Genomic DNA, 13048 nt, shown 5'->3' on the forward strand with positions numbered 1-13048 from the left:
CCACTTATATAAACCAGTCACATCATCCTTCTTCTTCCACAAGTCCCAAGCCTTTTGGAAATAACTTGAATGTTCAATACAAGAAAAAGAAGCAATTCAAGAATCCATATAAAAAACACCACCATGTCTCCTCTAATCGACATGGGGGCATAAAGTCAAAAGAGATATCTAAGAAAAAAATTATAAGACAAGTATGGGTTCCAAAATCCATCATTGAAGATATTATCTCTAAATCATCAAAAAGAAATGAAAAGAAGCCTAAGGCTATATGGATTCCAAAATCTCTCTTGGGAGATTCTAATGTTGAACAAAAATTAAATTTGACATTCAAGCTTCCAAAGAATTCCACTTCATCTTCTTCCAAAAGTATTCTTCCATTCCATGTGCCTAAACTGCAACCTTTTCTATCCACTCACCATATTCCTTCACATATTCCTTCATTCACATTTTCTCCATCCTTTCTCCACCCTTCAAGGTGTGTGTTGACATTGTTCTTGCCTTCATTTCCATTTTTCAATCTCACTCACTTCGCATAAAGCCATATCCTCCATTTTTGTCTCCCATCTTCCTTTCCCTATTAGCATCTTTGAGCATATCATTTGAATTCCTTTGTATATCATGGTTTAAACATTCAAAGAGCATTATCTCAAATGCTTGACTTCTTCCAAAAAAAAAAAAATTGAAAAAGATTGAAAAAAAAAGAAAGAAAAAAAATGAAAAATTTGAAAATGTGCCTTGGTGAAAACCTGATAATCAGGCACCTTGGTAGCAAAAGTAAAGAGAAATAAATTCATCCTATGGTGAAAACCACTCCCTTGTGGTGCCTTGGATAAGTACCATGATGAAAACCTAACAAATAGGCATCATGCATAGTTCTTCTACATCTTTCATTCATTCAGTCTTCTCTCTTTGATCTTGATAATGTTAACCTATAGAAAATCATTTGGCTATCTTGTGAGATATCTTATGATGATCTTGTTTTCATTCCTTTCATGTTTAGCCTTCATATCTATTTTCCTCCATTCATTCTAGTCTTTCGCTACCCTTTTCCCATTTACCCCTTTGGTCTTGATCTAATAAAATAGAGTAAAATATGATGCTATAAAGTCTCTTGACATGTCTACTCCTTTGGATTGCATCTTTCCCACCTTTACATTATGCTTTCATGAATTATCCTATACCGGCCTTTCATTTCTTGTCTAAATGTTCTTTACATGACAATTTTTCCCTAGCTTGGGTACTCTTGAGGAGTCAGTCCTTGAAGATCACTTTCACTTGCTTCATACACTCCTTCCTTATCCATCATATTTATTAGCTTATTTCTTCATCATGTCCTCCACCTTGTTAGACATTGGGACTGCACGATGTGATCTTGCTTAAGAGTTTAATGCCCATTTTGTCTAGGGGTATCTTTGTACATATTTATTGATCCTGAAATTTTTTTTAAAAAATTGATACATTTCAAAAATAAAAAAAATTATATATTGTTAAAATTCTAAAAATTGAAAAATGCCTTGAAAAAATGATCATCTTAGTGACAACCTAGCAAAAGGAACTTTGATGTATCTTCAAAAAAACTATATATTCCAAAAATACAAAAAAATTATAAAAAGTCCTGAAAAAAAAAAAAAAATAAATAATCCAAGTGGTGAAAACCTAGAAACGGGCGCTACTTGAGGCCTTTGCACCCCTGTTTCTTAGCACATGTCCTTGACACTTAGCCTTTCTCCACCATGCCTTGTCCTTGTTACCTTGGTTTGGAATTGGTCTTTGTCTAGGGGGCATAACTATGTTAGCTTTGGTTTCTTAGATGTGTGAGTCTTTAGGACACCTCGCAAATGGTGTTTTTCAACACCCATTGACATCGAGTGTTTTTCAACACTTATTGGTTTGGTCTTACCCAGTATCATCATGTGATCTTACCTTCCTGCAAGCATTTGATCCTTGTCCTCAGAACTTAGTATCAGTTAACACACTTAAATTTTTAAATGCAACATTTAATGCTTGACTTATGTCATGATTTTTTTCTCTGTGTACTAACTGTTATTGATTTTTGTTGAGTGTCTTTGTCTGATAAGTCTCTCCATGATGCATCGCTAGAAGACTTGGGGCATGAGACATGTTTTTTTTTATTTTTTTATTTTTTTTGCTTGTGAGTGTGGTCTTGAACTCTAGAGTGTCTTTTGTTGTCCCCTTGAAACACTTAGGAGATTTGAGACATCATCCTTGATTGTTTTTGCTCAACCATTCTTATAGTCATCTTGGGCCTTGATGCGAGCATTGTTTTTCTATATTAAATTGGGTAAGCTAACATCGAAGTCATCTTGACCTTTATGTCTTTGATGCTTATGTTAGAATCTTTCCACATTTCAATCCAATATAAATCACATTCATATCTTCATAGTTGCATTTGTAACTAGTGATGATTGTGTGATTTTTTGATGTTCGTTAATAATGGCCCAATGATGAAAATAAGTTCTTTTACATTCTCTAATGAATGATGAACACAAAATCCTATGTTACAGTTGCTCTTTTGCAAGTACACCATTGCATTTCATGTAGCTTGCATTATTAGACTTCATGTTAGTTTGCATTTTTAGGCTGCATTATGAGTTTGAGAGGGTTCTCCTTTCATCTTTATTGTGGACATTTAATCAATTGTGGTCACATTTTGATCTTCATTTCCTTATTTTCTTTCATGATCTCAATCGAAATTTCTATCTTAAACAGTTGATTGATTTTTGGAGCATTTTCTTTTCTTATTTCTATTTCTTCCATATCTTTCAAACTTCTATTCTTCCATTTTCTTTTTCCCCACTTCTTTTCTTCTAAATCACCTTTGGGGCATAATATTTCATGCTTGATGATCTACCTTGGTTCTATGATTCTTATATCTTTCATCTTACATCAAGAACCTTATCTTTTGTTCGATTTGATCAAATTTATCAATTTGTTGTTTCTCCTCTATCTCATTTCGATTTCGATCACGAGGGGGCAATAATTATCAATTTCAATCCTTGATTCAGTTTTATCAATTTTATCCTAGACTTTTTCAAGTTAAAATTTATTTGTATTTTTTGTCCTAATGTGTTCCCAAGTCGACCACGCATCTGGGTTGTTTTGTGATCCCAAATTGACCTCACACTTCAATTTCTTTCTTTGACTACATATGTTCCCAAATCGATCACACATTAGTCAAAGAGGGGCAAATGTATGCACCCAAAAATGGTTGCCTAGACTATGGGCCCCCATTATTCAATTTATCAAATTTTCTGAATCAGTGGTTTGTAATATTTTATTAAATCAATTCAAATCAATTTTTTTGATCAAATTCGATTTATTTCATTTCTAAGATTGATCATTTTATTCCAAATCTTATTTAATTAAAAGAAAATCTTCTCTTTTAATTAAATAAAATAAAATCCCCATTTAATTAAAAGAAAACTTCTCTTTTAATTAAACAGTTCATCCACATTTAATTAATTAAGAGAAAAACCTCTCTTTTAATTTAATTAAATATCTTCTATTTAATTAAAAAGAACTTGCTCCCTTTTAATTAAATAAAAATCCCACTTAAATATCTCTTTTGATGAAAAAAGGAAATAAAATAAATTCTTTTTATTTAATTTCTCTACACTTAAAAATGTGATCTAAGTGGGATTTATCTTTCCACTTTCTCCTCAACCATTCCTCTTTTCTAATTGGTGGAATTTTGTCTCACATGGAACAAGCTCTATTATCCCATATTGGTTGTGAGAAGCCTCTCACCTCCATAATTTCTTTTATAAGGGAGAGCCTTCTCCTCATGTTAGAGACCCATGATTATGCTATCATTATGCTGCAAGTTTGAAGACCAATTTTTGAAGGAGTTTGAATACAAAAGCTTTTTTGTGGAGAACTTCTATTTTCTTGTCTTTTTCTCTCTTGCACCCATCATGGGCTTTTAGCTTAGATCTTACATTTATAGATTAGATTTTGCTTTCATAGATTAGATCTTATTTTCATGCATATTTGAAGATCATTGAGGCTAGCATTCTTGCTTTTCCTCTTTGAATCTCTCATCTCATGGTGTACTTGCATGGGCACAAAAATAGGTCAAACTGAGGGCCTCCATTGCAAACCCTTGCACTCTATGAGTAGAGAGCTATGGATCAATTTGTGAGGGCTCATTATTGAGTTTTCTTACATGTAATGATTCATAGAAGTGTGACAACATTTTAGCACACAACATCGTGGTCAAGGTTTGAGGAGGTGGTGCAGTTATTTAAAAGATATGGTCAACTGTGTGGAGACTCTACAGAGTGGTAAAACAAAAAAAAAATCATTGGCCCAGGTGGTCTATTCTAATCATATGGTCTAGTTGACTTGTTGACCCTGCTAATTCATGAGGCAAAAAATGAAGAGAGATCAAATTTTCCCGTGTGATCTAATCCCTATGATCAATGCCAACCACTCTTGGATGAATGTTGAACTTAGTAAATGAGGGAGAATGCTCCACCACCTCTAATTTGATCCATCTACTTGACCAGAAAATTTAATGGTGTCATTTCTATTTTCTTAGGGCCCTATTCCAAAAAAGATCAAATATCATTGCATCAGGATCTATGCTCAAATCAGATTTTCTTCAGATCTCCATGGTTATTCTCTATAGGGCTTAATGGGAGTTATTGTAGAGTAATTTCAATTGGAAAATATCTTAGTTATGCCTAAGCTATAAAGGAAAATTTTGTAGATTTTGAAAAGGTCGACTCTTCTCTGATTTCTCTGATATTGCTCTGCAATTTCATGTCTAAATTCCCTTTGCCTCTGAACTATATGACATTCTGCCTTATCTCCTTCAGCATTGGTGTGAAGTGCAAGAACTATTTGCCTCCCATTGGTATATTGTGGATATCTACAATCTTACATGATTGTATCTCTTTTGGCCTATGAATGGTATATAAGTGAATCCTCTCTTTCTTTGTGTCATTCATTTGTGTTTTTTGATCTACATGTGATTGTTAGATTAAAGCAAGTCTGAATGTGTATATTTTTGGTGTCATAATGGTTCAATAGTGCATGTATGGGCAGAGATTGGTTTGAACACTCTATTTTGGTGCATCACCCCTTTATATTAGAACAAGTAGATTTTTTTTTATGCATTCCTTCTCCCTTTTCCTCTCCAAGAGTAGTTAGGTGCACCCTAATAGTAAAGGAAGCTGACCTTCTCTGGAGACTCAACCACACAGTTCAAGTCCCATAACTTGAAGGTTGTTTCCATGTTTCACAATGTTGTCCTTAGGTAAAAACTTTAGACGAGTTTGTGTTGGTGTTTTCCTTGTTCATTTTGAGGATGCCCTTATGAATGAGATTGTCTTCAATACTAGCCCCCTTTTTAATCAACTTGGAAATGGTGCTCAGAATTTTGATCTTGTGTTCATACATTAAGTCAAGGACTAGATCTTCAATACATAGATTAACTTGTTGTTCTTCAGGAATATTTAGTGAGCATTGACTAAATAGGTTTCCCTAGTGTAATAAGAATGTGATAAATGGATCTCCCATGTTCTATTTAGTTGCTCACAAATCAAAGAGTGTCACCTCATTTTTAATGTTGAAGGTAAAGTGGGAGATGAACTTGTCTACTAATTTGGAACAAGATTTGATGTTACCAAGAATTTTGGAGTGCCATTTGAGTGTGGACCCACCTAGAGAATGAGGGAATAGTCTCATGAGGTAGGTAGGCTCATCACTATGTTTGGTAGAAGAGGCACAAAATTCCTTGATGTGATCAATAGGGTTGCCTTTTCCTCAATTTTTTTGAATCTAGGTGTGTCAAAATATTTTGGGAAAGGAGGCATATATAGACTTCTATTAAATGGATTAGGACGTAAGTCCCTTTTTGTATATAAAGCATGATTCTTCTAGACTCCCAATTCCTTGACTTGTTTGGATAGTTGTTTGAATTGTTGTAATGACTCTTCATTAGGGTTTTGAATGATATTCTTCTCTTCAAGTCTTTTGTGTCTATGAGCATATCATTTTCTATGATGAGAACTATGACTACTCAATTCTAACATTTCAATGTCTAAAGAGTTGGGTGATGTGTCACTAGGTGGTGGAGGTACATTAGTACATCAAAGACAAAAGGGTCCTTATTGTGGTATTGATTGCTATTGTTGTACCCTGTACTATTGTTGCATCACTTGTTTTGGTTATTTTTTTGATACCTCTATTGATTGCTTCTGAGACCATGTACGTGACTATTGTTGTATAGGTATTTATTGAGGTTGGCGTGGCATATGTTGTTGTTGTAACAAATGTTGTTGATAGGAAATTTGTTCTCAAGGAATCTTTGGTATTTTAACTCTTATTTTAGTTTCTCTTGTTGTTTAGAAAATGTGGCTTTTTGTTGATACAATTCTAATGCTACATTACGTGTAAGTCAAGTAGATTCACATTATGTTTTGTGTTAGGGATGTTCGATCCTTGCACCATTTGAGGTTGTTGTTGTGGTTCATGTTGCTATGATATGTTGTATGTGTGTTAAGTGAATTTTGACTTGGTTGTGTATTAGAAATGTTGATTCCTTGTACTATTATAGGTTGTTGTTGTCTTCGAAGTTGGTTATGTCCTTGAGAATTGAACATCATGTTTGGGTTTTGTTTTGAATATCATGATGTGTTCAAATGCACTTTGGAGGATTTCAATGATTGATTCTTGATGGGATCTTATAGATGTCATCATTGAGCTTGAAAATTCCAAAGGTTATTTTCCCTTGTTCATGTCCAAAATAATCATGGGTTGGATGGATTTGAGTATTGGGTTGGTTTGATGTTTAAACTTAGGTACCTCAAAGTTTGGGTTGAATTTGACAATTTCTTGGGCTGTCAAAAGTTTAATGTTTTTGCAAAAATTCTTGTCATGGAAAGCCCTAGCCATTTCTTTGTCATTGATGCCATAATCCATGTCAAAATAATCACTCAGGTGTAAAGTACCTAGTATGTTTAGAGGATTGAAGGTACTTGTGTTAGGTTTATTGAATTCAAATGGGTGAGTTTCTTCATCTATGGGAATTGTAGGTACTCTTCCACATTAGAGTGATATAGGTATGAATATGGGTTTGAAATTAGGACTCTATTGAACCATTTCATGTGTAGGAGAAGTTCTTGAAGGAAACCTCATAGTAGGTTTGTTTTTTAGGGTTGGTTGTGTCATTCTTTGATGGTTGTGATCTTGCAGATACATGCTTAAGTGGTCCACAAGTAATGGTTGTGATGCTTTGATTTTTTCTTTGTCAAACATTTTTTAGACTTTCTTTCCCTTATTTTTATTTGGATGAGCTTTAGGTTGTGCTTTGGGTTGCTTTTGTACCTTGAAAAATGAGGCTTGATAAAGTGCTTTAGGTCTTTGAGCTAATTGAGTCCTTATAAGTGTTGGCATGATACCTAAGGGTGCAAATGTGATGGAGAAAACCCTAAATGGTCACTCTTCCTCCCAAGTGTTCACCTAAACTACCAATTGAAATTAGATAGTACTAAGTGTGCCCTTGGTGGTCTTGGGGACCTAAAAATAAGCAGAAGGTATGTGGATGGTAAAAAGAGGTGTTAGGGTGACCAATATGCATAATGTGAATTATGTGAGTATTTTTAAAGGTATAAGGATGCAATTAAAGCTATGGAAGTGTATATTAGTGTTCTAAAACCTAAAATGAAATCTATAATTACTAGACATACTCTAAAACTACTATCTATGCACCTAAAGTGTGTAGTTGGTAAAACAAGGGTGCAATTGGTAAAGTAGGGAAAAACTTAGAAATCTAGAAGTAGGTATGCAAGATATGAGTATTTTTTGGATTTTTAAAATTTTAGGGATGTCGTGCAATGTGAGGAAGTTACAAATGAACTAGGGTTTTGATATGCAAGATGCAAATGTCCTAGGGGAAAATGCAAATGCAAATGTAAATGATGTTTTAGGATTTTGACCAAATGAGATGAGAATGACTCTATGGTATGCAAAATGAGGATTAGGGTTGGACTTTGGACTTGGAAATGATGTTAGAGGTTGATATATGGAAGTTGAATTATGAAAAGGAAGGTTTGAAAACGTTTATAATGACATTTAGGCTATGAAAAATGTGGATATGAGATTAAGAAAACTGACGGGTTTGACAATGAAAAGTTGATGGGGTTTGATATTTGAGATGATGCTAGGGTTATGCTCTATGAAATATGGAGTGATTATGAAACTAAGGTAATTCAAAATGACACTTAGGAAGAATTGGAATGTGATAATGTTATGACAAGGGTGCATGCAAGGTTATGAACTTAGGATCAAATCTTTGGAAAGTATTTTGTCTAAGAGTTTAACCTTGTGAAGATGGACTTTGGATCTTGACCAAAAGAGATAAAAGACAAAAAGATCAAGTTGATAAAGATGAAAAGGTGAAATGATTCAAGACTTAGATATATTTTGACCAAAGAAAAATTATAAAAGTGACAAAAGGACTAGTCAAGATCCGTCATCCATCAACATTAGGAGATACTCTAGGACTCTTGCTTTGTTTTGATATTTGACTAAGTTCAAATGTTTTGGGTTCAAAATGAGGTTGAGGGTAATTAAAATGATGGTTATGTTGATTTAATATGCAATATGAAAAGTTCCTAAGATGAAAAATGATATTTTGGGTGCAAGATGACATTTTGGATCATATGCAAAATGAGGGCCTCCAGAGATTTCTAGATGTAGTTTTAGGGACCCAAAATGTAGTCTGGAGGCCCAAAATGGTCTTTTTGGTCACTAAGTGCACTTTGATAGCACTAAGTTTTCTCCAACAACACCAAATACCCTTATGGTGCACTTTGGGGAAATTTGAGCATAGTTGGTAGTTTCATGGTGCAATTGGGAGATTAAGTTGAATGTTTGTTAATTTTGAGTTAAGTGATTGCTAAGTTTCTATACCATAGAACTAGGATGTTGGGGATGATTTTATGATTGAATAGGAGACACATAATGAGGGTTACAACCTAAGGAATGAAGCCCTAAGTGAAGATAATGAAGGTTAGGACATGTAGAGTGCATATCAAGACATGTTGAGATAAGGCATCCTAGCCAAGTACCTAATGGCATTCTTAGGGTCCCAAAATGATGACTAGAAGTATAAAATAGGTTCTTAGACTACCAAGTATGCCTAGATAGTGAAAATTGTGCCCATGGTGCACTTGGGACTAGTTAGAGCACAGTTGGTAGTTATAGAGCAAAGTTGGTAAGCTAGGCTAAAACTAAGGTGATTTTGGGTTCTATAGTTTCTAGATTGATGTGATAGTGAGACAAATGGAAGAGGATAGTATTAAGACTAGAATTAAGGTTAAAATGATGGTTAGGAAAACAAAAATTGGTTAAATTATGCAAGATTAAGGTTGGGTAATGCAAGAATTCAAATGGGAGATGCAAGATGTAGATTTGATGTTGAAATGGAAAGACTAAGGGATGCAAAGTGAATCCCAAGTGATGCACTATGAATGATAAGGGATACAAAATGAGGACCAATAGGATGCAAAATGAGTCCTAGAGGATGCAAGTATGAAGATCAAAAAATGGTGAATGCAAGTGGATGCTATGCAAAGATGGAATCTAAGTCATGCCAAGCATGTCCAAGGTTACAAGTTGTCATGTTTTCCAAGTTTTAAATTTTTTGGACCAAGATCTGCAACATTTTAAAAAGACATGTAATGTTTTTAAATGTGTAATGTTTTGATAAGGTTTGAATGGTATCCAAGGTGTAAATTTGCCAATTTTTTTTTTCTTTATTAATGTTTTCCACACACACAAACCACAATAAACAAGAATAGCTATTGTTAAAGTAAAAAGACACACAACAACCTATATGCTTTAAGACAATATCTAATTAATTCCCACTTGAACCAGAGTTGAACCATGCTTATCTAGAGTAGAAAACCTAGGATCTTGCTACCACATGCTCCCCCCTTATAGTCACTTCTCAAGGCTACTAAGATTTGAATCTGAAGGGTCATCACTTCCCAAGGGACTATTGCCTCTACTAAGGACAATGAGTATGTGGTATGTCTTCATGGGCATGGGTGACCCCCTAAGCCAATGGATAGCAAATTATTTGGCCTCTAAGAATAAGTATTCAATGCAAGGATTACTCCATCTATAGGTTCATTTCAAAACTTGTAGATAAATCATAACTATTCACTAAGACTTTTCATAAAGGAGTGATATATGAATGGAATGAAGAATGTGAAAAGATCTTGGAGAAAATAAAGCATTATCTTAGTAATCCACCTATTTGGATGCCTCCCATTTAAGGGAAACCTCTTATTCTGTACATTTCAGCAATAGATACATCTTTGGGTGTCCTATTGGCTTAGAAAGTCAACAAGAAGAAGGAATGATAAATCTACTACATCAATTAGACATTAGTATCTTATGAGATAAATTATAGTATCATTGAGAACTCTTGCATGTTAGCAATCTTTTTTTCTTGACGCAATAAGCATGGAAAATATTCTTTGATTATTCACTCACCCAACAAAGATCTGGTTGTTCTTGACTCAAATTAGTTATAATAAATTATTGATTTAATTTAATTTAATAATAAGTGTTCATATTTAAATTAATTTAAAATTACCACTTTAGCTAATGTACACAAGAATTAAATATATTTGATTTAATAATATATCTCCTCTTTTTAATTATTTAATTAATTAAAGTTTATCCATTTATGAGGTCATATTCTATTTTATTAAATTAAATATTCTCTCCAAATCTTCTCTTTAGTTCAGAAATGGAAACTCTAGGTGAACTAAAATTGGAAAAGGAATTAAATTAGTTAACTCCTTATTCCACTCAAAATCAAATCAATGAACTCTTTTTTTTTACTCAAAAGCAATTGGTTAACTCCCTTTTCATAAGGAATTTTCCATTATGACTGAGTCTCATCTTTAATCTTGATGATCCATTCCAATTAATCTTGACCGTTGATTAATTATGGGGTTCTATTTAAGAAGCCTTTGATTCCTCATTATGGAGGTTGATTTGAATTTACATTGAACTTATGCAAGAATATCTACTCATTTTCTCTTGCATTCTTTGCTTAATATTCTTGCATATCAATCTCATATAGTTTAATAATGTATCCATTTAGATTTTTTTTTCTTTCTTATTCTTAGAATAATATTGCATACATTTAGATTAATCTTGCATATCTCATATAGCTTAAAATCCTTCATTCTAGAGGTATGGCTGCCTGCTTCTCATTTTGTGAGCAAAGAAAAAATCCTTCTAGTTAGAAGGCAATAGGTCAAGCTATTGGATTACTCGATTGAATAATTTCATGTTCATTCTGGGATGATCTTATAGATAATGACTGTGTTGAAGTGTGTGTGAGGATCTAAGGTTTGCATTCCACATATAGATTTTTGGCACCCACCATGGTGCTAAGAACAAATTTTCCAGGCTCATTTCCTCTATTTTCTATATTTTTAATGACTATCACCTTCATTCGTACCATTTTCTAGATTTTTACATGAGAAATCTCATTTTGTACAAAGAAATAAGGATTTTTCCCCTTTCATTGCACTTTATTGCACAAAAAAGGTGCATAAATGCATGGTTTCTCATGTGGTGCACATCATTTTCTCACATGGGTCTGTGTGTGATTTTGTGTGAAATCTTACAATAGCATATGCAAGTACAATTTCCAAAATTTAGATTTATTATTATGTGTTTGACTAAAAATGTTGTTTGAAGCATTCTCTTTCTGATTTCTAGTTTTGAAATAGCTTGACAGTGGTTTGTAGGATGGATGTCAAAGATACCTTATCAAAACACTCGAAACAAGTACTAGTTGTATGATTGTAAGACACTTTGTCAAAGATACACATGTCGAAGAGTCATTTCCAACCCACTTAAACATTGTGTTTTCTTTCATTGCTTTCCACAAATAGTATAAATAGGGCTTGTGAGCTTCATAGGGTGCAAGATAGGGGAATAGGGGAGTGTGCTCTCTACTACTTGGAAGTGATGCCCAAGAGTAAATCAAAATCCTAGAACCCTCTGAAAGATGGTACCTGAGGGAGGCAAGCAAATTAGTGGTTCTCCCAAATGAAACCTTTAATAAAGAGATGATGATTTCCTTTTAGGGGATCAAAGTCTTAGAATAGGACAAGATGGGATTGATAAGTTAACTCAGCGATGAACATTTCTTGCATGTTTTGGTAAGGTGATGAGGTAGAGGAGTGTGTTCTTTCTCCTTGAGGGAAATCAAAAACTTGAACTCTTATATCTGAACCACTAGTCCAAGTCAACCTTTAGAGGGCTTTCTAGAGCAATCCAACCTCTGGGAACAACCCAAGTGATCACACTCCTTTCACCAAAGACTCCAAATCACTATAATAAAGAAGCTCATAGATTGAAAGGCTCCAACACCATATTAATTTTTTCTTATTTGTTTTGATATTGCATATCAAGAAGACGCTATGTCTATTGCACTGGCTGACACTAGCCCCACTCTTGCTAGTCAAGTATGTGCACTTTCAAATGCTAGTATGTCCTGTTGGCCTCAAATTTTCTTGTGAAGCCACTAGGGGTTAATATGAATGAAAGCCATGTAAAAACCTCTTAGTTAGTTGCTACCTAGTTCACCTCAGAAAGGGGGCATAGTATTTGTTTAAGGAGGGGGAAGAATCTCTCATGTATAAATTTCCATAGGCATGCACCTAGGTGTCAAAAGGTGGTATACACACTTGACCCCTACCACAAGGCTTTTCATTCATGGTATATATTATTGAGCCCTTGGAATACACCAAAAACACAAGTGCCCTCTAGTGGGGTGACACAACTATGTGAGGTGAATGCATGCACATAAGTTGTGGAAAAAAGGTTTTGCTTCCTCTACCATTTTTGGTTATAGGGATAAAGCATGTATATTATTAAGTCTTTTAACTTATCCAAACTTGTCAAACAAACAAAAGGTAAAAACTCCCTCATCCCTCCAAGTTGCTTTGTCCTTAGTTAGATTGTTTGCAAATTCTATTTAATTCCC

Source organism: Cupressus sempervirens, chromosome 5, assembly GCF_028749045.1.
Source record: "Cupressus sempervirens isolate cs-2001-9-10 chromosome 5, ASM2874904v1, whole genome shotgun sequence".
Lineage (NCBI taxonomy): Eukaryota > Viridiplantae > Streptophyta > Pinopsida > Cupressales > Cupressaceae > Cupressus > Cupressus sempervirens.